A 27,451-nucleotide genomic window follows, 5' to 3' on the forward strand; every position below is an offset into this window, starting at 1 on the left:
TTTTGAGCCCAAATTATAAAATCCTTGAGTGGACTTGATTTGGGGTGGAATTTCATGGTTAAAAATGGTATTACTTGCTGTTTTTAAAAATCAAGCTTTTTGCACCCAGAGGAGGAAAACTCCTGACCCCGCGGTCAGAAAAAAGTGTAGTTTGGGGGCCAAATTTTTTTTGAGCCCAAATTGCAAAATCCTTTACTGGACTCTATTCAGGGTGGAATTTCATGGTTAAAAATGGTATTACTTGCTTTTTTAAAAATCAAGCTTTTTGCACCCAGAGGAGGAAAACTCCTGACCCCGCGGTCAGAAAAAAGTGTGCTTTGGGGGCCAAATTTTTTTTTGAGCCCAAATTATAAAATCGTTGACTGGACTTGATTCGGGGTGGAATTTCATGCTTAAAAATGGTATTACTTGCTGTTTTTAAAAATCAAGCTTTTTGCACCCAGAGGAGGAAAACTCCTGACCCCGCGGTCAGAAAAAAGTGTGCTCTGGAAGCCAAATTTTTTTTGAACCCAAATGGGAAAATCCTTGACTGGACTTGATTCGGGGTGGAATTTCATGCTTAAAAATGGTATTACTTGCTGTTTTCAAAAATCAAGCTTTTTGCACCCAGAGGAGGAAAACTCCTGACCCCGCGGTCAGAAAAAAGTGTACTTTGGGTGCCAAATTTTTTTTTGAGCCCAAATTATAAAATCCTTGACTGGACTTGATTCGGGGTGGAATTTCATGCTTAAAAATGGTATTACTTGCTGTTTTTAAAAATCAAGCTTTTTTCACCCAGAGGAGGAAAACTCCTGACCCCGCGGTCAGAAAAAAGTGTGCTTTGGGGGCCAAATTTTTTTTAGCCCAAATTATAAAATCCTTGAGTGGACTTGATTTGGGGTGGAATTTCATGGTTAAAAATGGTATTACTTGCTGTTTTTAAAAATCAAGCTTTTTGCACCCAGAGGAGGAAAACTCCTGACCCCGCGGTCAGAAAAAAGTGTAGTTTGGGGGCCAAATTTTTTTTGAGCCCAAATTGCAAAATCCTTTACTGGACTCTATTCAGGGTGGAATTTCATGGTTAAAAATGGTATTACTTGCTTTTTTAAAAATCAAGCTTTTTGCACCCAGAGGAGGAAAACTCCTGACCCCGCGGTCAGAAAAAAGTGTGCTTTGGGGGCCAAATTTTTTTTTGAGCCCAAATTATAAAATCGTTGACTGGACTTGATTCGGGGTGGAATTTCATGCTTAAAAATGGTATTACTTGCTGTTTTTAAAAATCAAGCTTTTTGCACCCAGAGGAGGAAAACTCCTGACCCCGCGGTCAGAAAAAAGTGTGCTCTGGAAGCCAAATTTTTTTTGAACCCAAATGGGAAAATCCTTGACTGGACTTGATTCGGGGTGGAATTTCATGCTTAAAAATGGTATTACTTGCTGTTTTCAAAAATCAAGCTTTTTGCACCCAGAGGAGGAAAACTCCTGACCCCGCGGTCAGAAAAAAGTGTAGTTTGGGGGCCAAATTTTTTTTGAGCCCAAATTGCAAAATCCTTTACTGGACTCTATTCAGGGTGGAATTTCATGGTTAAAAATGGTATTACTTGCTTTTTTAAAAAATCAAGCTTTTTTCACCCAGAGGAGGAAAACTCCTGACCCCGCGGTCAGAAAAAAGTGTGCTCTGGAAGCCAAATTTTTTTTGAACCCAAATGGGAAAATCCTTGACTGGACTTGATTCGGGGTGGAATTTCATGCTTAAAAATGGTATTACTTGCTGTTTTCAAAAATCAAGCTTTTTGCACCCAGAGGAGGAAAACTCCTGACCCCGCGGTCAGAAAAAAGTGTACTTTGGGGGCCAAATTTTTTTTGAGCCCAAATTGTAAAATCCTTTACTGGACATAAATCGGGGTGGAATTTCCTGGTTAAAAATGGTATTACTTGCTGTTTTTAAAAATCACGCTTTTTGCACCTAGAGGAGGAAAACTCCTGACCCCGCGGTCAGAAAAAAGTGTACTTTGGGGGCCAATTTTTTTTTGAGCCCAAATTGTAAAATCCTTTACTGGACATGAATCAGGGTGGAATTTCATGGTTAAAAATGGTATTACTTGCTGTTTTTAAAAATCAAGCTTTTTGCACCCAGAGGAGGAAAACTCCTGACCCCGCGGTCAGAAAAAAGTGTGCTCTGGAAGCCAAATTTTTTTTGTGCCCAAATTGCAAAATCCTTGACTGGATATGATTCGGGGTGGAATTTCATGGTTAAAAATGGTATTACTTGCTGTTTTTAAAAATCAAGCTTTTTGCACCCCGCGGGCAGAAAAAAGTGTGCTTTGGGGGAAAAAAATTTTTGAGCCCAAATTGGAAAATCCTTGACTGGACTTGATTCAGGGTGGAATTTCATGGTTAAAAATGGTATTACTTCCTGTTTTTAAAAATCAAGCTTTTTGCACCCAGAGGAGGAAAACTCTTGACACCGAGGTCAGAAAAAAGTGTGCTCTGGAGGCCAAATTTTTTTTGAGCCCACATTGGAAAATCGTTGACTGGACTTGATTCGGGGTGGAATTTCATGTTTAAAAATGGTATTACTTACTGTTTTTAAAAATCAAGCTTTTTGCACCCAGAGGAGGAAAACTCCTGACCCCACGGTCAGAAAAAAGTGTGCTCTGGAGGACAAATTTTTTTTTGAGCCCAAATTGCAAAATCCTTTACTGGACTTCATTTGGGGTGGAATTTCATGGTTAAAAATGGTATTACTTGCTGTTTTTAAAAATCAAGATTTTTGCAACCACAGGAGGAAAATTCCTGACCCCGCGGTCAGAAAAAAGTGTACTTTGGGGACCAAATTTTTTTTGAGCCCAAATTGTAAAATCCTTTACTGGACATGATTCGGGGTGGAATTTCATGGTTAAAAATGGTATTACTTGCTGTTTTTAAAAATCAAGCTTTTTGCACCCAGAGGAGGAAAACTCCTGACCCCACGGTCAGAAAAAAGTGTGCTTTGGGGGCTAAATTTTTTTTGAGCCCAAATGGGAAAATCCTTGACTGGACTTGATTCGGGGTGGAATTTCATGCTTAAAAATGGTATTACTTGCTGTTTTTAAAAATCAAGCTTTTTGCACCCAGAGGAGGAAAACTCCTGACCCCGCGGTCAGAAAAAAGTGTGCTTTGGGGGCCAAATTTTTTTTTGAGCCCAAATTATAAAATCCTTGACTGGACTTGATTCGGGGTGGAATTTCATGCTTAAAAATGGTATTACTTGCTCTTTTTAAAAATCAAGCTTTTTGCACCCAGAGGAGGAAAACTCCTGACCCCGCGGTCAGAAAAAACTGTGCTTTGGGGGCCAAATTTTTTTGAGCCCAAATTGGAAAATCCTTGACTGGACTTGATTCGGAGTGGAATTTCATGCTTAAAAATGGTATTACTTGCTGTTTTTAAAAATCAAGCTTTTTGCACCCAGAGGAGGAAAACTCCTGACCCCGCGGTCAGAAAAAAGTGTAGTTTGGGGGCCAAATTTTTTTTGAGCCCAAATTGCAAAATCCTTTACTGGACTCTATTCAGGGTGGAATTTCATGGTTAAAAATGGTATTACTTGCTTTTTTAAAAAATCAAGCTTTTTTCACCCGGAGGAGGAAAACTCCTGACCCCGCGGTCAGAAAAAAGTGTGCTCTGGAAGCCAAAATTTTTTTGAACCCAAATGGGAAAATCCTTGACTGGACTTCATTCGGGGTGGAATTTCATGCTTAAAAATGGTATTACTTGCTGTTTTTAAAAATCAAGCTTTTTGCACCCAGAGGAGGAAAACTCCTGACCCCGTGGTCAGAAAAAAGTGTGCTTTGGGGGCCAAATTTTTTTGAGCCCAAATTGGAAAATCCTTGACTGGAGTTGATTCGGGGTGGAATTTCATGCTTAAAAATGGTATTACTTGCTGTTTTTAAAAATCAAGCTTTTAGCACCCGGAGGAGGAAAACTCCTGACCCCGCGGTCAGAAAAAAGTGTAATTTGGGGGCAAAAAATTTTTTGAGCCCAAATTGCAAAATCCTTTACTGGACATGAATTGGGGTTGAATTTCATGCTTAAAAATGGTATTACTTGCTGTTTTCAAAAATCAAGCTTTTTGCACCCAGAGGAGGAAAACTCCTGACCCCGCGGTCAGAAAAAAGTGTAGTTTGGGGGCCAAATTTTTTTTGAGCCCAAATTGCAAAATCCTTTACTGGACTCTATTCAGGGTGGAATTTCATGGTTAAAAATGGTATTACTTGCTTCTTTAAAAAATCAAGCTTTTTGCACCCAGAGGAGGAAAACTCCTGACCCCGCGGTCAGAAAAAACTGTGCTTTGGGGGCCAAATTTTTTTGAGCCCAAATTGGAAAATCCTTGACTGGACTTGATTCGGAGTGGAATTTCATGCTTAAAAATGGTATTACTTGCTGTTTTTAAAAATCAAGCTTTTAGCACCCGGAGGAGGAAAACTCCTGACCCCGCGGTCAGAAAAAAGTGTGCTCTGGAAGCCAAAATTTTTTTGAACCCAAATGGGAAAATCCTTGACTGGACTTCATTCGGGGTGGAATTTCATGCTTAAAAATGGTATTACTTGCTGTTTTTAAAAATCAAGCTTTTAGCACCCGGAGGAGGAAAACTCCTGACCCCGCAGTCAGAAAAAAGTGTAATTTGGGGGCAAAAATTTTTTTGAGCCCAAATTGCAAAATCCTTTACTGGACATGAATCGGGGTGGAATTTCGTGGTTAAAAATGGTATTACTTGCTGTTTTTAAAAATCAAGCTTTTTGCACCCCGCGGGCAGAAAAAAGTGTACTATGGGGGCCAAAAATTTTTTGAGCCCAAATTGCAAAATCCTTTACTGGACTCTATTCAGGGTGGAATTTCATGGTTAAAAATGGTATTACTTGCTTTTTTAAAAAATCAAGCTTTTTGCACCCAGAGGAGGAAAACTCCTGACCCCACGGTCAGAAAAAAGTGTGCTTTGGGGGCTAAATTTTTTTTGAGCCCAAATGGGAAAATCCTTGACTGGACTTGATTCGGGGTGGAATTTCATGCTTAAAAATGGTATTACTTGCTGTTTTTAAAAATCAAGCTTTTTGCACCCAGAGGAGGAAAACTCCTGACCCCGCGGTCAGAAAAAAGTGTACTTTGGGGGCCAAATTTTTTTTGAGCCCAAATTGTAAAATCCTTTACTGGACATAAATCGGGGTGGAATTTCCTGGTTAAAAATGGTATTACTTGCTGTTTTTAAAAATCACGCTTTTTGCACCTAGAGGAGGAAAACTCCTGACCCCGCGGTCAGAAAAAAGTGTACTTTGGGGGCCAATTTTTTTTTGAGCCCAAATTGTAAAATCCTTTACTGGACATGAATCGGGGTGGAATTTCATGGTTAAAAATGGTATTACTTGCTGTTTTTAAAAATCAAGCTTTTTGCACCCAGAGGAGGAAAACTCCTGACCCCGCGGTCAGAAAAAAGTGTGCTCTGGAAGCCAAATTTTTTTTCTGCCCAAATTGCAAAATCCTTGACTGGATATGATTCGGGGTGGACTTTCATGGTTAAAAATGGTATTACTTGCTGTTTTTAAAAATCAAGCTTTTTGCACCCCGCGGGCAGAAAAAAGTGTGCTTTGGGGGAAAAAAATTTTTGAGCCCAAATTGGAAAATCCTTGACTGGACTTGATTCAGGGTGGAATTTCATGGTTAAAAATGGTATTACTTCCTGTTTTTAAAAATCAAGCTTTTTGCACCCAGAGGAGGAAAACTCTTGACCCCGAGGTCAGAAAAAAGTGTGCTCTGGAGGCCAAATTTTTTTTGAGCCCACATTGGAAAATCGTTGACTGGACTTGATTCGGGGTGGAATTTCATGTTTAAAAATGGTATTACTTACTGTTTTTAAAAATCAAGCTTTTTGCACCCAGAGGAGGAAAACTCCTGACCCCACGGTCAGAAAAAAGTGTGCTCTGGAGGACAAATTTTTTTTTTGAGCCCAAATTGCAAAATCCTTTACTGGACTTCATTTGGGGTGGAATTTCATGGTTAAAAATGGTATTACTTGCTGTTTTTAAAAATCAAGATTTTTGCAACCACAGGAGGAAAATTCCTGACCCCGCGGTCAGAAAAAAGTGTACTTTGGGGACCAAATTTTTTTTGAGCCCAAATTGTAAAATCCTTTACTGGACATGATTCGGGGTGGAATTTCATGGTTAAAAATGGTATTACTTGCTGTTTTTAAAAATCAAGCTTTTTGCACCCAGAGGAGGAAAACTCCTGACCCCACGGTCAGAAAAAAGTGTGCTTTGGGGGCTAAATTTTTTTTGAGCCCAAATGGGAAAATCCTTGACTGGACTTGATTCGGGGTGGAATTTCATGCTTAAAAATGGTATTACTTGCTGTTTTTAAAAATCAAGCTTTTTGCACCCAGAGGAGGAAAACTCCTGACCCCGCGGTCAGAAAAAAGTGTGCTTTGGGGGCCAAATTTTTTTTTGAGCCCAAATTATAAAATCCTTGACTGGACTTGATTCGGGGTGGAATTTCATGCTTAAAAATGGTATTACTTGCTCTTTTTAAAAATCAAGCTTTTTGCACCCAGAGGAGGAAAACTCCTGACCCCGCGGTTAGAAAAAACTGTGCTTTGGGGGCCAAATTTTTTTGAGCCCAAATTGGAAAATCCTTGACTGGACTTGATTCGGAGTGGAATTTCATGCTTAAAAATGGTATTACTTGCTGTTTTTAAAAATCAAGCTTTTAGCACCCGGAGGAGGAAAACTCCTGACCCCGCGGTCAGAAAAAAGTGTGCTCTGGAAGCCAAAATTTTTTTGAACCCAAATGGGAAAATCCTTGACTGGACTTCATTCGGGGTGGAATTTCATGCTTAAAAATGGTATTACTTGCTGTTTTTAAAAATCAAGCTTTTTGCACCCAGAGGAGGAAAACTCCTGACCCCGCGGTCAGAAAAAAGTGTGCTTTGGGGGCCAAATTTTTTTGAGCCCAAATTGCAAAATCCTTTACTGGACATGAATTGGGGTGGAATTTCGTGGTTAAAAATGGTATTACTTGCTGTTTTTAAAAATCAAGCTTTTTGCACCCCGCGGGCAGAGAAAAGTGTACTATGGGGGCCAAAAATTTTTTGAGCCCAAATTGCAAAATCCTTTACTGGACTCTATTCAGGGTGGAATTTCATGGTTAAAAATGGTATTACTTGCTTTTTTAAAAAATCAAGCTTTTTGCACCCAGAGGAGGAAAACTCCTGACCCCGCGGTCAGAAAAAAGTGTACTTTGGGGGCCAAATTTTTTTTGAGCTGAAATTGTAAAATCCTTTACTGGACATGAATCGGGGTGGAATTTCATGGTTAAAAATGGTATTACTTGCTGTTTTTAAAAATCAAGCTTTTAGCACCCGGAGGAGGAAAACTCCTGACCCCGCGGTCAGAAAAAAGTGTGCTCTGGAAGCCAAAATTTTTTTGAACCCAAATGGGAAAATCCTTGACTGGACTTCATTCGGGGTGGAATTTCATGCTTAAAAATGGTATTACTTGCTGTTTTTAAAAATCAAGCTTTTAGCACCCAGAGGAGGAAAACTCCTGACCCCGCGGTCAGAAAAAAGTGTACTTTGGGGGCCAAATTTTTTTTGAGCCCAAATTGCAAAATCCTTTACTGGACTCTATTCAGGGTGGAATTTCATGGTTAAAAATGGTATTACTTGCTTCTTTAAAAAATCAAGCTTTTTGCACCTAGAGGAGGAAAACTCCTGACCCCGCGGTCAGAAAAAACTGTACTTTGGGGGCCAAATTTTTTTGAGCCCAAATTGGAAAATCCTTGACTGGACTTGATTCGGAGTGGAATTTCATGCTTAAAAATGGTATTACTTGCTGTTTTTAAAAATCAAGCTTTTAGCACCCGGAGGAGGAAAACTCCTGACCCCGCGGTCAGAAAAAACTGTGCTTTGGGGGCCAAATTTTTTTGAGCCCAAATTGGAAAATCCTTGACTGGACTTGATTCGGAGTGGAATTTCATGCTTAAAAATGGTATTACTTGCTGTTTTTAAAAATCAAGCTTTTAGCACCCGGAGGAGGAAAACTCCTGACCCCGCGGTCAGAAAAAAGTGTGCTCTGGAAGCCAAAATTTTTTTGAACCCAAATGGGAAAATCCTTGACTGGACTTCATTCAGGGTGGAATTTCATGCTTAAAAATGGTATTACTTGCTGTTTTTAAAAATCAAGCTTTTTGCACCCAGAGGAGGAAAACTCCTGACCCCGCGGTCAGAAAAAAGTGTACTTTGGGGGCCAAATTTTTTTTGAGCCCAAATTGCAAAATCCTTTACTGGACTCTATTCAGGGTGGAATTTCATGGTTAAAAATGGTATTACTTGCTTCTTTAAAAAATCAAGCTTTTTGCACCTAGAGGAGGAAAACTCCTGACCCCGCGGTCAGAAAAAACTGTACTTTGGGGGCCAAATTTTTTTGAGCCCAAATTGGAAAATCCTTGACTGGACTTGATTCGGAGTGGAATTTCATGCTTAAAAATGGTATTACTTGCTGTTTTTAAAAATCAAGCTTTTAGCACCCGGAGGAGGAAAACTCCTGACCCCGCGGTCAGAAAAAAGTGTGCTCTGGAAGCCAAAATTTTTTTGAACCCAAATGGGAAAATCCTTGACTGGACTTCATTCGGGGTGGAATTTCATGCTTAAAAATGGTATTACTTGCTGTTTTTAAAAATCAAGCTTTTTGCACCCCGCGGGCAGAGAAAAGTGTACTATGGGGGCCAAAAATTTTTTGAGCCCAAATTGCAAAATCCTTTACTGGACTCTATTCAGGGTGGAATTTCATGGTTAAAAATGGTATTACTTGCTTTTTTAAAAAATCAAGCTTTTTTCACCCAGAGGAGGAAAACTCCTGACCCCGCGGTCAGAAAAAAGTGTACTTTGGGGGCCAAATTTTTTTTGAGCTGAAATTGTAAAATCCTTTACTGGACATGAATCGGGGTGGAATTTCATGGTTAAAAATGGTATTACTTGCTGTTTTTAAAAATCAAGCTTTTTGCACCCAGAGGAGGAAAACTCCTGACCCCGCGGTCAGAAAAAACTGTGCTTTGGGGGCCAAATTTTTTTGAGCCCAAATTGGAAAATCCTTGACTGGACTTGATTCGGAGTGGAATTTCATGCTTAAAAATGGTATTACTTGCTGTTTTTAAAAATCAAGCTTTTAGCACCCGGAGGAGGAAAACTCCTGACCCCGCGGTCAGAAAAAAGTGTGCTCTGGAAGCCAAAATTTTTTTGAACCCAAATGGGAAAATCCTTGACTGGACTTCATTCGGGGTGGAATTTCATGCTTAAAAATGGTATTACTTGCTGTTTTTAAAAATCAAGCTTTTTGCACCCAGAGGAGGAAAACTCCTGACCCCGCGGTCAGAAAAAAGTGTACTTTGGGGGCCAAATTTTTTTTGAGCCCAAATTGCAAAATCCTTTACTGGACTCTATTCAGGGTGGAATTTCATGGTTAAAAATGGTATTACTTGCTTCTTTAAAAAATCAAGCTTTTTGCACCTAGAGGAGGAAAACTCCTGACCCCGCGGTCAGAAAAAACTGTACTTTGGGGGCCAAATTTTTTTGAGCCCAAATTGGAAAATCCTTGACTGGACTTGATTCGGAGTGGAATTTCATGCTTAAAAATGGTATTACTTGCTGTTTTTAAAAATCAAGCTTTTAGCACCCGGAGGAGGAAAACTCCTGACCCCGCGGTCAGAAAAAAGTGTGCTCTGGAAGCCAAAATTTTTTTGAACCCAAATGGGAAAATCCTTGACTGGACTTCATTCGGGGTGGAATTTCATGCTTAAAAATGGTATTACTTGCTGTTTTTAAAAATCAAGCTTTTAGCACCCGGAGGAGGAAAACTCCTGACCCCGCAGTCAGAAAAAAGTGTAATTTGGGGGCAAAAAATTTTTTGAGCCCAAATTGCAAAATCCTTTACTGGACATGAATCGGGGTGGAATTTCGTGGTTAAAAATGGTATTACTTGCTGTTTTTAAAAATCAAGCTTTTTGCACCCCGCGGGCAGAAAAAAGTGTACTATGGGGGCCAAAAAATTTTTGAGCCCAAATTGCAAAATCCTTTACTGGACTCTATTCAGGGTGGAATTTCATGGTTAAAAATGGTATTACTTGCTTTTTTAAAAAATCAAGCTTTTTGCACCCAGAGGAGGAAAACTCCTGACCCCGCGGTCAGAAAAAAGTGTGCTCTGGAAGCCAAATTTTTTTTGAACCCAAATGGGAAAATCCTTGACTGGACTTGATTCGGGGTGGAATTTCATGCTTAAAAATGGTATTACTTGCTGTTTTCAAAAATCAAGCTTTTTGCACCCAGAGGAGGAAAACTCCTGACCCCGCGGTCAGAAAAAAGTGTAGTTTGGGGGCCAAATTTTTTTTGAGCCCAAATTGCAAAATCCTTTACTGGACTCTATTCAGGGTGGAATTTCATGGTTAAAAATGGTATTACTTGCTTCTTTAAAAAATCAAGCTTTTTACACCCAGAGGAGGAAAACTCCTGACCCCGCGGTCAGAAAAAAGTGTACTTTGGGGGCCAAATTTTTTTTGAGCCCAAATTGTAAAATCCTTTACTGGACATAAATCGGGGTGGAATTTCCTGGTTAAAAATGGTATTACTTGCTGTTTTTAAAAATCACGCTTTTTGCACCTAGAGGAGGAAAACTCCTGACCCCGCGGTCAGAAAAAAGTGTACTTTGGGGGCCAAATTTTTTTTGAGCCCAAATTGTAAAATCCTTTACTGGACATGAATCGGGGTGCAATTTCATGGTTAAAAATGGTATTACTTGCTGTTTTTAAAAATCAAGCTTTTTGCACCCAGAGGAGGAAAACTCCTGACCCCGCGGTCAGAAAAAAGTGTGCTCTGGAGGCCAAATTTTTTTTGAGCCCAAATTGTAAAATCCTTTATTGGACTTGATTCGGGGTGGAATTTCATGGTTAAAAATGGTATTACTTGCTGTTTTTAAAAATCACGCTTTTTGCACCTAGAGGAGGAAAACTCCTGACCCCGCGGTCAGAAAAAAGTGTACTTTGGGGGCCAAATTTTTTTTGAGCCCAAATTGTAAAATCCTTTACTGGACATGAATCGGGGTGCAATTTCATGGTTAAAAATGGTATTACTTGCTGTTTTTAAAAATCAAGCTTTTTGCACCCAGAGGAGGAAAACTCCTGACCCCGCGGTCAGAAAAAAGTGTGCTCTGGAGGCCAAATTTTTTTTGAGCCCATATTGGAAAATCGTTGACTGGACTTGATTCGGGGTGGAATTTCATGGTTAAAAATGGTATTACTTGCTGTTTTTAAAAATCAAGCTTTTTGCACCCAGAGGAGGTAAACTCCTGACCCCGCGGTCAGAAAAAAGTGTAGTTTGGGGGCCAAATTTTTTTTGAGCCCAAATTGCAAAATCCTTTACTGGACTCTATTCGGGGTGGAATTTCATGGTTAAAAATGGTATTACTTGCTTCTTTAAAAAATCAAGCTTTTTGCACCCAGAGGAGGAAAACTCCTGACCCCGCGGTCAGAAAAAAGTGTACTTTGGGGGCCAAATTTTTTTTGAGCCCAAATTGTAAAATCCTTTACTGGACATAAATCGGGGTGGAATTTCCTGGTTAAAAATGGTATTACTTGCTGTTTTTAAAAATCATGCTTTTTGCACCTAGAGGAAGAAAACTCCTGACCCCGCGGTCAGAAAAAAGTGTACTTTGGGGGCCAAATTTTTTTTGAGCCCAAATTGTAAAATCCTTTACTGGACATGAATCGGGGTGGAATTTCATGGTTAAAAATGGTATTACTTGCTGTTTTTAAAAATCAAGCTTTTTGCACCCAGAGGAGGAAAACTCCTGACCCCGCGGTCACAAAAAAGTGTGCTCTGGAGGCCAAATTTTTTTTGAGCCCAAATTGTAAAATCCTTTACTGGACTTGATTCGGGGTGGAATTTCATGGTTAAAAATGGTATTACTTCCTGTTTTTAAAAATCAAGCTTTTTGCACCCAGAGGAGGAAAACTCTTGACCCCGCGGTCAGAAAAAAGTGTGCTCTGGAGGCCAAATTTTTTTGAGCCCATATTGGAAAATCGTTGACTGGACTTGATTCGGGGTGGAATTTCATGGTTAAAAATGGTATTACTTGCTGTTTTTAAAAATCAAGCTTTTTGCAACCAGAGGAGTAAAACTCCTGACCCCGCGGTCAGAAAAAAGTGTGCTCTGGAGGCCAAATATTTTTTCATCCCAAATTGTAAAATCCTTGACTGGACTCTATTCGGGGTGGAATTTCATGGTTAGAAATGGTATTACTTGCTGTTTTTAAAAATCAAGCTTTTTGCACCCAGAGGAGGAAAACTCCTGACCCCGCGGTCAGAAAAAAGTGTGCTCTGGAAGCCAAATTTTTTTTGAACCCAAATGGGAAAATCCTTGACTGGACTTGATTCGGGGTGGAATTTCATGCTTAAAAATGGTATTACTTGCTGTTTTCAAAAATCAAGCTTTTTGCACCCAGAGGAGGAAAACTCCTGACCCCGCGGTCAGAAAAAAGTGTAGTTTGGGGGCCAAATTTTTTTTGAGCCCAAATTGCAAAATCCTTTACTGGACTCTATTCAGGGTGGAATTTCATGGTTAAAAATGGTATTACTTGCTTCTTTAAAAAATCAAGCTTTTTGCACCCAGAGGAGGAAAACTGTTGACCCCGCGGTCAGAAAAAAGTGTACTTTGGGGGCCAAATTTTTTTTGAGCCCAAATTGTAAAATCCTTTACTGGACATAAATCGGGGTGGAATTTCCTGGTTAAAAATGGTATTACTTGCTGTTTTTAAAAATCACGCTTTTTGCACCTAGAGGAGGAAAACTCCTGACCCCGCGGTCAGAAAAAAGTGTACTTTGGGGGCCAAATTTTTTTTGAGCCCAAATTGTAAAATCCTTTACTGGACATGAATCGGGGTGGAATTTCATGGTTAAAAATGGTATTACTTGCTGTTTTTAAAAATCAAGCTTTTTGCACCCAGAGGAGGAAAACTCCTGACCCCGCGGTCACAAAAAAGTGTGCTCTGGAGGCCAAATTTTTTTTGAGCCCAAATTGTAAAATCCTTTACTGGACTTGATTCGGGGTGGAATTTCATGGTTAAAAATGGTATTACTTCCTGTTTTTAAAAATCAAGCTTTTTGCACCCAGAGGAGGAAAACTCTTGACCCCGCGGTCAGAAAAAAGTGTGCTCTGGAGGTCAAATTTTTTTGAGCCCATATTGGAAAATCGTTGACTGGACTTGATTCGGGGTGGAATTTCATGGTTAAAAATGGTATTACTTGCTGTTTTTAAAAATCAAGCTTTTTGCAACCAAAGGAGGAAAACTCCTGACCCCGCGGTCAGAAAAAAGTGTGCTCTGGAGGCCAAATATTTTTTCATCCCAAATCGTAAAATCCTTGACTGGACTTGATTCGGGGTGTTATTTCATGCTTAAAAATGGTATTACTTGCTGTTTTCAAAAATCAAGCTTTTTGCACCCAGAGGAGGAAAACTCCTGACCCCGCGGTCAGAAAAAAGTGTAGTTTGGGGGCCAAATTTTTTTTGAGCCCAAATTGCAAAATCCTTTACTGGACATAAATCGGGGTGGAATTTCCTGGTTAAAAATGGTATTACTTGCTGTTTTTAAAAATCACGCTTTTTGCACCTAGAGGAGGAAAACTCCTGACCCCGCGGTCAGAAAAAAGTGTACTTTGGGGGCCAAATTTTTTTTGAGCCCAAATTGTAAAATCCTTTACTGGAGTTGATTCGGGGTGGAATTTCATGGTTAAAAATGGTATTACTTCCTGTTTTTAAAAATCAAGCTTTTTGCACCCAGAGGAGGAAAACTCTTGACCCCGCGGTCAGAAAAATGTGTGCTCTGGAGGCCAAATTTTTTTTGAGCCCATATTGGAAAATCGTTGACTGGACTTGATTCGGGGTGGAATTTCATGGTTAAAAATGGTATTACTTGCTGTTTTTAAAAATCAAGCTTTTTGCAACCAGAGGAGGAAAACTCCTGACCCCGCGGTCAGAAAAAAGTGTGCTCTGGAAGCCAAAATTTTTTTGAACCCAAATTGCAAAATCCTTTACTGGACTCTATTCAGGGTGGAATTTCATGGTTAAAAATGGTATTACTTGCTGTTTTTAAAAATCAAGCTTTTTGCACCCACAGGAGGAAAACACGGTCAGAAAAAAGTGTACTTTGGGGGCCAAATTTTTTTTGAGCTGAAATTGTAAAATCCTTTACTGGACATGAATCGGGGTGGAATTTCATGGTTAAAAATGGTATTACTTGCTGTTTTTAAAAATCAAGCTTTTTGCACCCAGAGGAGGAAAACTCCTGACCCCGCGGTCAGAAAAAAGTGTGCTCTGGAAGCCAAATTTTTTTTGTGCCCAAATTGCAAAATTCTTGACTGGACATGATTCGGGGTGGAATTTCATGGTTAAAAATGGTATTACTTGCTTTTTTAAAAAATCAAGCTTTTTTCACCCAGAGGAGGAAAACTCCTGACCCCGCGGTCAGAAAAAAGTGTGCTTTGGGGGCCAAATTTTTTTGAGCCCAAATTATAAAATCCTTGACTGGACTTGATTTGGGGTGGAATTTCATGGTTAAAAATGGTATTACTTGCTGTTTTTAAAAATCAAGCTTTTTCCACCCAGAGGAGGAAAACTCCTGATCCCGCGGTCAGAAAAAAGTGTAGTTTGGGGGCCAAATTTTTTTTGAGCCCAAATTGTAAAATCCTTTACTGGACATAAATCGGGGTGGAATTTCCTGGTTAAAAATGGTATTACTTGCTGTTTTTAAAAATCAAGCTTTTTGCACCCAGAGGAGGAAAACTCCTGACCCCGCGGTCACAAAAAAGTGTGCTCTGGAGGCCAAATTTTTTTTGAGCCCAAATTGTAAAATCCTTTACTGGACTTGATTCGGGGTGGAATTTCATGGTTAAAAATGGTATTACTTCCTGTTTTTAAAAATCAAGCTTTTTGCACCCAGAGGAGGAAAACTCTTGACCCCGCGGTCAGAAAAAAGTGTGCTCTGGAGGCCAAATTTTTTTGAGCCCATATTGGAAAATCGTTGACTGGACTTGATTTGGGGTGGAATTTCATGGTTAAAAATGGTATTACTTGCTGTTTTTAAAAATCAAGCTTTTTGCAACCAAAGGAGGAAAACTCCTGACCCCGCGGTCAGAAAAAAGTGTGCTCTGGAAGCCAAATTTTTTTTGAACCCAAATGGGAAAATCCTTGACTGGACTTGATTCGGGGTGGAATTTCATGCTTAAAAATGGTTTACTTGCTGTTTTCAAAAATCAAGCTTTTTGCACCCAGAGGAGGAAAACTCCTGACCCCGCGGTCAGAAAAAAGTGTAGTTTGGGGGCCAAATTTTTTTTGAGCCCAAATTGCAAAATCCTTTACTGGACATAAATCGGGGTGGAATTTCCTGGTTAAAAATGGTATTACTTGCTGTTTTTAAAAATCACGCTTTTTGCACCTAGAGGAGGAAAACTCCTGACCCCGCGGTCAGAAAAAAGTGTACTTTGGGGGCCAAATTTTTTTTGAGCCCAAATTGTAAAATCCTTTACTGGACTTGATTCGGGGTGGAATTTCATGGTTAAAAATGGTATTACTTCCTGTTTTTAAAAATCAAGCTTTTTGCACCCAGAGGAGGAAAACTCTTGACCCCGCGGTCAGAAAAAAGTGTGCTCTGGAGGCCAAATTTTTTTTGAGCCCATATTGGAAAATCGTTGACTGGACTTGATTCGGGGTGGAATTTCATGGTTAAAAATGGTATTACTTGCTGTTTTTAAAAATCAAGCTTTTTGCACCTGGAAGCCAAAATTGTGCTCTGGAAGCCAAAATTTTTTTGAACCCAAATTGCAAAATCCTTTACTGGACTCTATTCAGGGTGGAATTTCATGGTTAAAAATGGTATTACTTGCTTTTTTAAAAAATCAAGCTTTTTGCAACCAGAGGAGGAAAACTCCTGACCCCGCGGTCAGAAAAAAGTGTACTTTGGGGGCCAAATTTTTTTTGAGCTGAAATTGTAAAATCCTTTACTGGACATGAATCGGGGTGGAATTTCATGGTTAAAAATGGTATTACTTGCTGTTTTTAAAAATCAAGCTTTTTGCACCCAGAGGAGGAAAACTCCTGACCCCGCGGTCAGAAAAAAGTGTGCTCTGGAAGCCAAATTTTTTTTGTGCCCAAATTGCAAAATCCTTGACTGGACATGATTCGGGGTGGAATTTCATGGTTAAAAATGGTATTACTTGCTGTTTTTAAAAATCAAGCTTTTTGCACCCACAGGAGGAAAACACGGTCAGAAAAAAGTGTACTTTGGGGGCCAAATTTTTTTTGAGCCCAAATGGGAAAATCCTTGACTGGACTTGATTCGGGGTGGAATTTCATGCTGAAAAATTGTATTACTTGCTGTTTTTAAAAATCAAGCTTTTTGCACCCAGAGGAGGAAAACTCCTGACCCCGCGGCCAGAAAAAAGTGTAGTTTGTGGGCCAAATTTTTTTTGAGCCCAAATTGCAAAATCCTTTACTGGACATGAATCGGGGTGGAATTTCGTGGTTAAAAATGGTATTACTTGCTGTTTTTAAAAATCAAGCTTTTTGCACCCCGCGGGCAGAAAAAAGTGTACTATGGGGGCCAAAAATTTTTTGAGCCCAAATTGCAAAATCCTTTACTGGACTCTATTCAGGGTGGAATTTCATGGTTAAAAATGGTATTACTTGCTTTTTTAAAAAATCAAGCTTTTTTCACCCAGAGGAGGAAAACTCCTGACCCCGCGGTCAGAAAAAAGTGTGCTTTGGGGGCCAAATTTTTTTGAGCCCAAATTATAAAATCCTTGACTGGACTTGATTTGGGGTGGAATTTCATGGTTAAAAATGGTATTACTTGCTGTTTTTAAAAATCAAGCTTTTTCCACCCAGAGGAGGAAAACTCCTGATCCCGCGGTCAGAAAAAAGTGTAGTTTGGGGGCCAAATTTTTTTTGAGCCCAAATTGTAAAATCCTTTACTGGACATGAATCGGGGTGGAATTTCATGGTTAAAAATGGTATTACTTGCTGTTTTTAAAAATCAAGCTTTTTGCACCCAGAGGAGGAAAACTCCTGACCCCGCGGTCAGAAAAAAGTGTGCTCTGGAGGCCAAATTTTTTTTGAGCCCAAATTGTAAAATCCTTTATTGGACTTGATTCGGGGTGGAATTTCATGGTTAAAAATGGTATTACTTCCTGTTTTTAAAAATCAAGCTTTTTGCACCCAGAGGAGGAAAACTCTTGACCCCGCGGTCAGAAAAAAGTGTGCTCTGGAGGCCAAATTTTTTTTGAGCCCATATTGGAAAATCGTTGACTGGACTTGATTCGGGGTGGAATTTCATGGTTAAAAATGGTATTACTTGCTGTTTTTAAAAATTAAGCTTTTTGCACCCAGAGGAGGAAAACTCCTGACCCCGCGGTCAGAAAAAAGTGTAGTTTGGGGGCCAAATTTTTTTTGAGCCCAAATTGCAAAATCCTTTACTGGACTCTATTCGGGGTGGAATTTCATGGTTAAAAATGGTATTACTTGCTTCTTTAAAAAATCAAGCTTTTTGCACCCAGAGGAGGAAAACTCCTGACCCCGCGGTCAGAAAAAAGTGTACTTTGGGGGCCAAATTTTTTTTGAGCCCAAATTGTAAAATCCTTTACTGGACATAAATCGGGGTGGAATTTCCTGGTTAAAAATGGTATTATTTGCTGTTTTTAAAAATCACGCTTTTTGCACCTAGAGGAGGAAAACTCCTGACCCCGCGGTCAGAAAAAAGTGTACTTTGGGGGCCAAATTTTTTTTGAGCCCAAATTGTAAAATCCTTTACTGGACATGAATCGGGGTGGAATTTCATGGTTAAAAATGGTATTACTTGCTGTTTTTAAAAATCAAGCTTTTTGCTCCCAGAGGAGGAAAACTCCTGACCCCGCGGTCACAAAAAAGTGTGCTCTGGAGGCCAAATTTTTTTTGAGCCCAAATTGTAAAATCCTTTACTGGACTTGATTCGGGGTGGAATTTCATGGTTAAAAATGGTATTACTTCCTGTTTTTAAAAATCAAGCTTTTTGCACCCAGAGGAGGAAAACTCTTGACCCCGCGGTCAGAAAAAAGTGTGCTCTGGAGGCCAAATTTTTTTGAGCCCAAATTGTAAAATCCTTGACTGGACTCTATTCGGGGTGGAATTTCATGGTTAAAAATGGTATTACTTCCTGTTTTTAAAAATCAAGCTTTTCTGACCCCGCGGTCAGAAAAAAGTGCAGTTTGGGGGCCAAATTTTTTTTGAGCCCAAATTGCAAAATCCTTTACTGGACTCTATTCAGGGTGGAATTTCATGGTTAAAAATGGTATTACTTGCTTCTTTAAAAAAATCAAGCTTTTTGCACCCCGCGGTCAGAAAAAAGTGTACTATGGGGGCCAAAAATTTTTTGAGCCAGAAATTGCAAAATCCTTTACTGGACTCTATTCAGGGTGGAATTTCATGGTTAAAAATGGTATTACTTGCTGTTTTCAAAAATCAAGCTTTTTGCACCCAGAGGAGGAAAACTCCTGACCCCGCGGTCAGAAAAAAGTGTGCTTTGGGGGCCAAATTTTTTTTGAGCCGAAATTGTAAAATCCTTTACTGGACTCTATTCAGGGTGGAATTTCATGGTTAAAAATGGTATTACTTGCTTTTTTAAAAAATCAAGCTTTTTGCACCCAGAGGAGGAAAACTCCTGACCCCGCGGTCAGAAAAAAGTGTACTTTGGGGGCCAAATTTTTTTTGAGCCGAAATTGTAAAATCCTTTACTGGACATGAATCGGGGTGGAATTTCATGGTTAAAAATGGTATTACTTGCTGTTTTTAAAAATCAAGCTTTTTGCACCCAGAGGAGGAAAACTCCTGACCCCGCGGTCAGAAAAAAGTGTGCTCTGGAAGCCAAATTTTTTTTGTGCCCAAATTGCAAAATCCTTGACTGGACATGATTCGGGGTGGAATTTCATGGTTAAAAATGGTATTACTTGCTGTTTTTAAAAATCAAGCTTTTTGCACCCACAGGAGGAAAACACGGTCAGAAAAAAGTGTACTTTGGGGGCCAAATTTTTTTTGAGCCCAAATGGGAAAATCCTTCACTGGACTTGATTCGGGGTGGAATTTCATGCTTAAAAATTGTATTACTTGCTTTTTTAAAAAATCAAGCTTTTTGCACCCAGAGGAGGAAAACTCCTGACCCCGCGGTCAGAAAAAAGTGTGCTTTGGGGGCCAAATTTTTTTGAGCCCAAATTGGAAAATCCTTGACTGGACTTGATTCGGGGTGGAATTTCATGCTTAAAAATGGTATTACTTGCTGTTTTTAAAAATCAAGCTTTTAGCACCCGGAGGAGGAAAACTCCTGACCCCGCGGTCAGAAAAAAGTGTAGTTTGGGGGCAAAAAATTTTTTGAGCCCAAATTGCAAAATCCTTTACTGGACATGAATCGGGGTGGAATTTCGTGGTTAAAAATGGTATTACTTGCTGTTTTTAAAAATCAAGCTTTTTGCACCCCGCGGGCAGAAAAAAGTGTACTATGGGGGCCAAAAATTTTTTGAGCCCAAATTGCAAAATCCTTTACTGGACTCTATTCAGGGTGGAATTTCATGGTTAAAAATGGTATTACTTGCTGTTTTCAAAAATCAAGCTTTTTGCACCCAGAGGAGGAAAACTCCTGACCCTGCGGTCAGAAAAAAGTGTACTTTGGGGGCCAAATTTTTTTTGAGCCCAAATTGTAAAATCCTTTACTGGACATAAATCGGGGTGGAATTTCCTGGTTAAAAATGGTATTACTTGCTGTTTTTAAAAATCACGCTTTTTGCACCTAGAGGAGGAAAACTCCTAACCCCGCGGTCAGAAAAAAGTGTGCTCTGGAGGCCAAATATTTTTTCATCCCAAATTGTAAAATCCTTGACTGGACTCTATTCGGGGTGGAATTTCATGGTTAGAAATGGTATTACTTGCTGTTTTTAAAAATCAAGCTTTTTGCACCCAGAGGAGGAAAACTCCTGACCCCGCGGTCAGAAAAAAGTGTGCTCTGGAAGCCAAATTTTTTTTGAGCCCAAATTGTAAAATCCTTTACTGGACTTGATTCGGGGTGGAATTTCATGGTTAAAAATGGTATTACTTCCTGTTTTTAAAAATCAAGCTTTTTGCACCCAGAGGAGGAAAACTCTTGACCCCGCGGTCAGAAAAAAGTGTGCTCTGGAGGCCAAATTTTTTTGAGCCCATATTGGAAAATCGTTGACTGGACTTGATTCGGGGTGGAATTTCATGGTTAAAAATGGTATTACTTGCTGTTTTTAAAAATCAAGCTTTTTGCACCCAGAGGAGGAAAACTCCTGACCCCGCGGTCAGAAAAAAGTGTGCTCTGGAAGCCAAATTTTTTTTGAACCCAAATGGGAAAATCCTTGACTGGACTTGATTCGGGGTGGAATTTCATGCTTAAAAATGGTATTACTTGCTGTTTTCAAAAATCAAGCTTTTTGCACCCAGAGGAGGAAAACTCCTGACCCCGCGGTCAGAAAAAAGTGTAGTTTGGGGGCCAAATTTTTTTTGAGCCCAAATTGCAAAATCCTTTACTGGACATAAATCGGGGTGGAATTTCCTGGTTAAAAATGGTATTACTTGCTGTTTTTAAAAATCACGCTTTTTGCACCTAGAGGAGGAAAACTCCTGACCCCGCGGTCAGAAAAAAGTGTACTTTGGGGGCCAAATTTTTTTTGAGCCCAAATTGTAAAATCCTTTACTGGACTTGATTCGGGGTGGAATTTCATGGTTAAAAATGGTATTACTTCCTGTTTTTAAAAATCAAGCTTTTTGCACCCAGAGGAGGAAAACTCTTGACCCCGCGGTCAGAAAAAAGTGTGCTCTGGAGGCCAAATTTTTTTTGAGCCCATATTGGAAAATCGTTGACTGGACTTGATTCGGGGTGGAATTTCATGGTTTAAAATGGTATTACTTGCTGTTTTTAAAAATCAAGCTTTTTGCAACCAGAGGAGGAAAACTCCTGACCCCGCGGTCAGAAAAAAGTGTGCTCTGGAAGCCAAAATTTTTTTGAACCCAAATTGCAAAATCCTTTACTGGACTCTATTCAGGGTGGAATTTCATGGTTAAAAATGGTATTACTTGCTTTTTTAAAAAATCAAGCTTTTTGCACCCAGAGGAGGAAAACTCCTGACCCCGCGGTCTGAAAAAAGTGTACTTTGGGGGCCAAATTTTTTTTGAGCTGAAATTGTAAAATCCTTTACTGGACATGAATCGGGGTGGAATTTCATGGTTAAAAATGGTATTACTTGCTGTTTTTAAAAATCAAGCTTTTTGCACCCAGAGGAGGAAAACTCCTGACCCCGCGGTCAGAAAAAAGTGTGCTCTGGAAGCCAAATTTTTTTTGTGCCCAAATTGCAAAATCCTTGACTGGACATGATTCGGGGTGGAATTTCATGGTTAAAAATGGTATTACTTGCTGTTTTTAAAAATCAAGCTTTTTGCACCCACAGGAGGAAAACACGGTCAGAAAAAAGTGTACTTTGGGGGCCAAATTTTTTTTGAGCCCAAATGGGAAAATCCTTGACTGGACTTGATTCGGGGTGGAATTTCATGCTGAAAAATTGTATTACTTGCTGTTTTTAAAAATCAAGCTTTTTGCACCCAGAGGAGGAAAACTCCTGACCCCGCGGTCAGAAAAAAGTGTAGTTTGGGGGCCAAATTTTTTTTGAGCCCAAATTGCAAAATCCTTTACTGGACATGAATCGGGGTGGAATTTCGTGGTTAAAAATGGTATTACTTGCTGTTTTTAAAAATCAAGCTTTTTGCACCCCGCGGGCAGAAAAAAGTGTACTATGGGGGCCAAAAATTTTTTGAGCCCAAATTGCAAAATCCTTTACTGGACTCTATTCAGGGTGGAATTTCATGGTTAAAAATGGTATTACTTGCTTTTTTAAAAAATCAAGCTTTTTTCACCCAGAGGAGGAAAACTCCTGACCCCGCGGTCAGAAAAAAGTGTGCTTTGGGGGCCAAATTTTTTTGAGCCCAAATTATAAAATCCTTGACTGGACTTGATTTGGGGTGGAATTTCATGGTTAAAAATGGTATTACTTGCTGTTTTTAAAAATCAAGCTTTTTCCACCCAGAGGAGGAAAACTCCTGATCCCGCGGTCAGAAAAAAGTGTAGTTTGGGGGCCAAATTTTTTTTGAGCCCAAATTGCAAAATCCTTTACTGGACTCTATTCAGGGTGGAATTTCATGGTTAAAAATGGTATTACTTGCTTCTTTAAAAAATCAAGCTTTTTGCACCCAGAGGAGGAAAACTCCTGACCCCGCGGTCAGAAAAAAGTGTGCTTTGGGGGCCAAATTTTTTTGAGCCCAAATTGTAAAATCCTTTACTGGACATAAATCGGGGTGGAATTTCCTGGTTAAAAATGGTATTACTTGCTGTTTTTAAAAATCACGCTTTTTGCACCTAGAGGAGGAAAACTCCTGACCCCGCGGTCAGAAAAAAGTGTACTTTGGGGGCCAAATTTTTTTTGAGCCCAAATTGTAAAATCCTTTACTGGACATGAATCGGGGTGGAATTTCATGGTTAAAAATGGTATTACTTCCTGTTTTTAAAAATCAAGCTTTTTGCACCCAGAGGAGGAAAACTCTTGACCCCACGGTCAGAAAAAAGTGTGCTTTGGGGGCTAAATTTTTTTTGAGCCCAAATGGGAAAATCCTTGACTGGACTTGATTCGGGGTGGAATTTCATGCTTAAAAATGGTATTACTTGCTGTTTTTAAAAATCAAACTTTTTGCACCCAGAGGAGGAAAACTCCTGACCCCGCGGTCAGAAAAAAGTGTGCTTTGGGGGCCAAATTTTTTTTTGAGCCCAAATTATAAAATCCTTGACTGGACTTGATTCAGGGTGGAATTTCATGCTTAAAAATGGTATTACTTGCTGTTTTTAAAAATCAAGCTTTTTGCACCCAGAGGAGGAAAACTCCTGACCCCGCGGTCAGAAAAAAGTGTGCTCTGGAGGCCAAATTTTTTTTGAGCCCAAATTGTAAAATCCTTTACTGGACTTGATTCGGGGTGGAATTTCATGGTTAAAAATGGTATTACTTCCTGTTTTTAAAAATCAAGCTTTTTGCACCCAGAGGAGGAAAACTCCTGACCCCGCGGTCAGAAAAAAGTGTGCTCTGGAAGCCAAAATTTTTTTGAACCCAAATGGGAAAATCCTTGACTGGACTTCATTCGGGGTGGAATTTCATGCTTAAAAATGGTATTACTTGCTTTTTTAAAAAATCAAGCTTTTTGCACCCCGCGGGCAGAAAAAAGTGTACTATGGGGGCCAAAAATTTTTTGAGCCCAAATTGCAAAATCCTTTACTGGACTCTATTCAGGGTGGAATTTCATGGTTAAAAATGGTATTACTTGCTTTTTTAAAAAATCAAGCTTTTTGCACCCAGAGGAGGAAAACTCCTGACCCGGCGGTCATAAAAAAGTGTACTTTGGGGGCCAAATTTTTTTTGAGCTGAAATTGTAACATCCTTTACTGGACATGAATCGGGGTGGAATTTCATGGTTAAAAATGGTATTACTTGCTGTTTTTAAAAATCAAGCTTTTTGCACCCAGAGGAGGAAAACTCCTGACCCCGCGGTCAGAAAAAAGTGTGCTCTGGAAGCCAAATTTTTTTTGTGCCCAAATTGCAAAATCCTTGACTGGACATGATTCGGGGTGGAATTTCATGGTTAAAAATGGTATTACTTGCTGTTTTTAAAAATCAAGCTTTTTGCACCCACAGGAGGAAAACACGGTCAGAAAAAAGTGTACTTTGGGGGCCAAATTTTTTTTGAGCCCAAATGGGAAAATCCTTGACTGGACTTGATTCGGGGTGGAATTTCATGCTTAAAAATTGTATTACTTGCTGTTTTTAAAAATCAAGCTTTTTGCACCCAGAGGAGGAAAACTCCTGACCCCGCGGTCAGAAAAAAGTGTGCTTTGGGGGCCAAATTTTTTTGAGCCCAAATTGGAAAATCCTTGACTGGACTTGATTCGGGGTGGAATTTCATGCTTAAAAATGGTATTACTTGCTGTTTTTAAAAATCAAGCTTTTTGCACCCCGCGGGCAGAAAAAAGTGTACTATGGGGGCCAAAATTTTTTTGAGCCCAAATTGCAAAATCCTTTACCTGACTCTATTCAGGGTGGAATTTCATGGTTAAAAATGGTATTACTTGCTTTTTTAAAAAATCAAGCTTTTTGCACCCAGAGGAGGAAAACTCCTGACCCCGCGGTCAGAAAAAAGTGTGCTCTGGAGGCCAAATATTTTTTCATCCCAAATTGTAAAATCCTTGACTGGACTCTATTCGGGGTGGAATTTCATGGTTAAAAATGGTATTACTTGCTGTTTTTAAAAATCAAGCTTTTTGCACCCAGAGGAGGAAAACTCCTGACCCCGCGGTCAGAAAAAAGTGTGCTCTGGAGGCCAAATTTTTTTTGAGCCCAAATTGTAAAATCCTTTATTGGACTTGATTCGGGGTGGAATTTCATGGTTAAAAATGGTATTACTTCCTGTTTTTAAAAATCAAGCTTTTTGCACCCAGAGGAGGAAAACTCTTGACCCCGCGGTCAGAAAAAAGTGTGCTCTGGAGGCCAAATTTTTTTTGAGCCCATATTGAAAAATCGTTGACTGGACTTGATTCGGGGTGGAATTTCATGGTTAAAAATGGTATTACTTGCTGTTTTTAAAAATCAAGCTTTTTGCACCCAGAGGAGGAAAACTCCTGACCCCGCGGTCAGAAAAAAGTGTAGTTTGGGGGCCAAATTTTTTTTGAGCCCAAATTGCAAAATCCTTTACTGGACTCTATTCGGGGTGGAATTTCATGGTTAAAAATGGTATTACTTGCTTCTTTAAAAAATCAAGCTTTTTGCACCCAGAGGAGGAAAACTCCTGACCCCGCGGTCAGAAAAAAGTGTACTTTGGGGGCCAAATTTTTTTTGAGCCCAAATTGTAAAATCCTTTACTGGACATAAATCGGGGTGGAATTTCCTGGTTAAAAATGGTATTATTTGCTGTTTTTAAAAATCACGCTTTTTGCACCTAGAGGAGGAAAACTCCTGACCCCGCGGTCAGAAAAAAGTGTACTTTGGGGGCCAAATTTTTTTGAGCCCAAATTGTAAAATCCTTTACTGGACATGAATCGGGGTGGAATTTCATGGTTAAAAATGGTATTACTTGCTGTTTTTAAAAATCAAGCTTTTTGCTCCCAGAGGAGGAAAACTCCTGACCCCGCGGTCACAAAAAAGTGTGCTCTGGAGGCCAAATTTTTTTTGAGCCCAAATTGTAAAATCCTTTACTGGACTTGATTCGGGGTGGAATTTCATGGTTAAAAATGGTATTACTTCCTGTTTTTAAAAATCAAGCTTTTTGCACCCAGAGGAGGAAAACTCTTGACCCCGCGGTCAGAAAAAAGTGTGCTCTGGAGGCCAAATTTTTTTGAGCCCAAATTGTAAAATCCTTGACTGGACTCTATTCGGGGTGGAATTTCATGGTTAAAAATGGTATTACTTCCTGTTTTTAAAAATCAAGCTTTTCTGACCCCGCGGTCAGAAAAAAGTGCAGTTTGGGGGCCAAATTTTTTTTGAGCCCAAATTGCAAAATCCTTTACTGGACTCTATTCAGGGTGGAATTTCATGGTTAAAAATGGTATTACTTGCTTCTTTAAAAAAATCAAGCTTTTTGCACCCCGCGGTCAGAAAAAAGTGTACTATGGGGGCCAAAAAATTTTTGAGCCAGAAATTGCAAAATCCTTTACTGGACTCTATTCAGGGTGGAATTTCATGGTTAAAAATGGTATTACTTGCTGTTTTCAAAAATCAAGCTTTTTGCACCCAGAGGAGGAAAACTCCTGACCCCGCGGTCAGAAAAAAGTGTGCTTTGGGGGCCAAATTTTTTTTGAGCCGAAATTGTAAAATCCTTTACTGGACTCTATTCAGGGTGGAATTTCATGGTTAAAAATGGTATTACTTGCTTTTTTAAAAAATCAAGCTTTTTGCACCCAGAGGAGGAAAACTCCTGACCCCGCGGTCAGAAAAAAGTGTACTTTGGGGGCCAAATTTTTTTTGAGCCGAAATTGTAAAATCCTTTACTGGACATGAATCGGGGTGGAATTTCATGGTTAAAAATGGTATTACTTGCTGTTTTTAAAAATCAAGCTTTTTGCACCCAGAGGAGGAAAACTCCTGACCCCGCGGTCAGAAAAAAGTGTGCTCTGGAAGCCAAATTTTTTTTGTGCCCAAATTGCAAAATCCTTGACTGGACATGATTCGGGGTGGAATTTCATGGTTAAAAATGGTATTACTTGCTGTTTTTAAAAATCAAGCTTTTTGCACCCACAGGAGGAAAACACGGTCAGAAAAAAGTGTACTTTGGGGGCCAAATTTTTTTTGAGCCCAAATGGGAAAATCCTTCACTGGACTTGATTCGGGGTGGAATTTCATGCTTAAAAATTGTATTACTTGCTTTTTAAAAAAATCAAGCTTTTTGCACCCAGAGGAGGAAAACTCCTGACCCCGCGGTCAGAAAAAAGTGTGCTTTGGGGGCCAAATTTTTTTGAGCCCAAATTGGAAAATCCTTGACTGGACTTGATTCGGGGTGGAATTTCATGCTTAAAAATGGTATTACTTGCTGTTTTTAAAAATCAAGCTTTTAGCACCCGGAGGAGGAAAACTCCTGACCCCGCGGTCAGAAAAAAGTGTAGTTTGGGGGCAAAAAATTTTTTGAGCCCAAATTGCAAAATCCTTTACTGGACATGAATCGGGGTGGAATTTCGTGGTTAAAAATGGTATTACTTGCTGTTTTTAAAAATCAAGCTTTTTGCACCCCGCGGGCAGAAAAAAGTGTAGTTTGGGGGCCAAATTTTTTTTGAGCCGAAATTGTAAAATCCTTTACTGGACATAAATCGGGGTGGAATTTCCTGGTTAAAAATGGTATTACTTGCTGTTTTTAAAAATCACGCTTTTTGCACCTAGAGGAGGAAAACTCCTAACCCCGCGGTCAGAAAAAAGTGTGCTCTGGAGGCCAAATATTTTTTCATCCCAAATTGTAAAATCCTTGACTGGACTCTATTCGGGGTGGAATTTCATGGTTAGAAATGGTATTACTTGCTGTTTTTAAAAATCAAGCTTTTTGCACCCAGAGGAGGAAAACTCCTGACCCCGCGGTCAGAAAAAAGTGTGCTCTGGAAGCCAAATTTTTTTTGAGCCCAAATTGTAAAATCCTTTACTGGACTTGATTCGGGGTGGAATTTCATGGTTAAAAATGGTATTACTTCCTGTTTTTAAAAATCAAGCTTTTTGCACCCAGAGGAGGAAAACTCTTGACCCCGCGGTCAGAAAAAAGTGTGCTCTGGAGGCCAAATTTTTTTGAGCCCATATTGGA

The sequence above is a fragment of the Natrix helvetica genome (assembly GCF_964273705.1).
Source record: "Natrix helvetica genome assembly, chromosome: 2".
In the NCBI taxonomy this organism is placed as follows: Eukaryota; Metazoa; Chordata; class Lepidosauria; order Squamata; family Natricidae; genus Natrix; species Natrix helvetica.